This window comes from Geospiza fortis, unplaced genomic scaffold, assembly GCF_000277835.1.
Source record: "Geospiza fortis unplaced genomic scaffold, GeoFor_1.0 scaffold213, whole genome shotgun sequence".
Taxonomy (NCBI): Eukaryota; Metazoa; Chordata; class Aves; order Passeriformes; family Thraupidae; genus Geospiza; species Geospiza fortis.
Window position 1 is genome coordinate 2,290,557 of NW_005054399.1, and position 2,536 is coordinate 2,293,092.

Sequence of the window (2,536 nt, forward strand, 5' to 3'; positions counted from 1 at the left end):
CGTCCCTCCCGGGACACGTGCTCGGCCCCCGGCTGCCCCGCTCCGTGAGCCGTGCCGGGACAAGGGCTCCCCCAGGACGCCAATGTCAGCTCTGGCCGCAGGTCACTCACCGCATCCCTCAGGCTCACCACACCCGCGGGAAGCAGCGACCACTCCCCACCGTCAGACACCTTGTGTCCATGCCACGGGGAAACCACCACCGGCACAGCAGCCGAACCCACCGTGGGCCCCCAGCTCTGCTCAGAAAACGCCCCAGAGCTCAGCCAGGCTGTGGGTCATGGAGAAGTTTCCAAGGGCCCAGTGAGAACAACACCTGTGGCCCGGAGGCAGAGGGTCACACTGCTCTGCCAGGGATCCCACAGTGAGGTGCCGCTCCTGAGAACAGCCCACCAGAACACAAGCACCATGGGCAGCACTGCAGCCTCTGCTCCATTTTCCATCCTTACCTCCCCCACTGCCAGAGGATCTGTTATCCAGTGACACTTCCTTGGCTCCCAGCCTGGCAGGGCTGCTGTGACATGTCAGTGTTTCTAGGCTCTGAAGAAAAACTGTGCAGTGTTCAGAAATACCCCATTCCTGCCTCGTGAGGGTTAAAGCAAGGCTCCCATGCTGAGATGAACCGGGTGTACAGAACAGTGATGTGAATTTGCTGCTCAGCAGCAGAAAAATCATTCTCCCCGTTATTTTCCATCAGGAAAGCAGAAGCCTTTCACACAGAACTTGTTTTTATCAGCACTGATGAAATAAACAGTTACAAGCATGCAGGGCCGAGCCAAATCTCAGGGCAGGGTCCCCCGAGTGTCCTTCACACCCAACACCACCACCAGGATCCACCCACTGTGTGAGACAGAACAGCCACCACCAGAATGGTCTTAACTCTTTATTCCTGTTTTTTTTTCTTGTTTTTAAAGGACAACACATTCAGACAGCTTTAAATACAACATCCACGTGCAGCTTCCAAAGAAGGCAGCAGTGGGACAGCGTGTGCACTCCCGTCCATCCCTGCCGGCACCAGCCCAGCCCTGGCGTGGGACAACTCCTGAGAAAACAAAATCCACACGTTTAACACCTCACCAAGCATTCAAAGGTACAGAAGCGGGTCAGGACACGCTGAGCGCTGAACACAGGCACAGAAGGAGCCCCCAGTTCTCTCCAGAGGCCACAGCTCCCACCCTGGCCCTGCACAGAGAAGGGTCCCAGCCCCCCTGCCCCAGGGAGCTGGGGGGGAAGCCTGGAGCCACACAGGAACAGGCAAGAATGCAGATCAGTGCTGCAGGCTGGCCTGAGGCCACCTCATTTCCCCTGCAGCCCTCCCCGACCGCTCCTATAACCCTTTCCTGCCCATTTCCTTCCCGGCTGAGGCGGAGGAAACAGCAGTGGTGGCAGGGCTGAGGTGCCCCCACACGCCTTGCACAGAGCCCAGGGGCATGGGGAGATGGGGCCACGGCTGAGAGCAACTTGCACCCACTGCTGCCCCAGGGATGAGCTGAGTGCTGGATGTGCCAGGCAGGACAAGAGGAGAGACTGAGCCCACATCCCGTCCCCAGCTGCAGGTGCTTCAGGAAAACATCCCCCACCTGCCCTCCCTGCTGGCACCCACAGCTGCTGCCAGCTCCCTCCTGAGCTGCTGGGCTCCCATCTGTGCCACACATCACCCTGCGTGTGCCCAGGCACCCTCAGAGCACCTCTGAACTCACCTCTGAGCAACTGCTTCACTCATAAATATCCTTCTTATCTGCAATGTAATCTACAATCTCCTGTGGGCGCATCAGCTTCTCTGCATCTCCGTCAGGAATTTCAAATCCTGCAAGAAAGGGCACACACTTAGCCCAAAACCAATGGAAAAGAGAGCAAGGGCGAGGAAGGGATGGCTGGTGGCTCAGGGGACACGTAGGCGGGGGCTGCTGTGCTAGCCAGAGCTGTCACTGCACTGCCCAAAGTGACACTGCTTCCAGACAGCCCCCCAGACACCGGAGTGTGGCAGGGCTCAGCACCCTCTGCTCCCCTTTCCCCCTCCCCAGCTGGTGCCCATGGGGGGTGGGAGAGAATTCCTGCTTCCAAAGGGGCTGAGCTCCAGAGCAAAGGGCCATATTCCTGACTGCTGCAGGTGCCCAGCTCACTGGCGGCTCTGTGGGCTTTGCCCTGCTCCCAGGGCTGGCTCTGTGGGGTTTGCCCTGTTCTTTGGGGTCTGCCTTGCTCCCAGGCCTGGCCCTGTGGGGTTTGCCCTGCTCTCTGGGGTTCGCCCTGCTCTAGGGGCTAGCCCTGTGGGGTTTGCCCTGCTCTGTGGGGTTTGCCCTGCTCCCAGGCCTGGCCCTGTGGGGGTTGCCCTGCTCTGTGGGCTTTGCCCTGCTCCCAGAGCCGGCCCTGTGGGCTTTGCCCGGCTCTGTGCGTCTCTCCCCGCCCCATACGGCACAGGCCGGCGGTGCCGCCGCTCGCACGGCCCAGCAGCCCCTGGCGCCGTTACCGAACTCATCCTCCATGGCCATGATGATCTCCACTTGGTCCAGACTGTCCAGGCCCAGGTCCTTCATGAAGT

At 60.1% G+C, this 2,536-nt stretch overlaps 1 long non-coding RNA gene across 1 annotated transcript; it reads right to left on the minus strand.

Annotated features, from left to right (window-relative positions):
- Nucleotides 1–867: 867 nt before the first annotated feature.
- On the minus strand, nt 868–2,536 carry LOC102031732. Its single transcript, XR_265430.1, has 3 exons — nt 2,465–2,536; nt 1,698–1,804; nt 868–1,039 (listed from the first exon to the last, which is right to left on the minus strand). It is a non-coding gene; the product is annotated as an uncharacterized LOC102031732 (long non-coding RNA).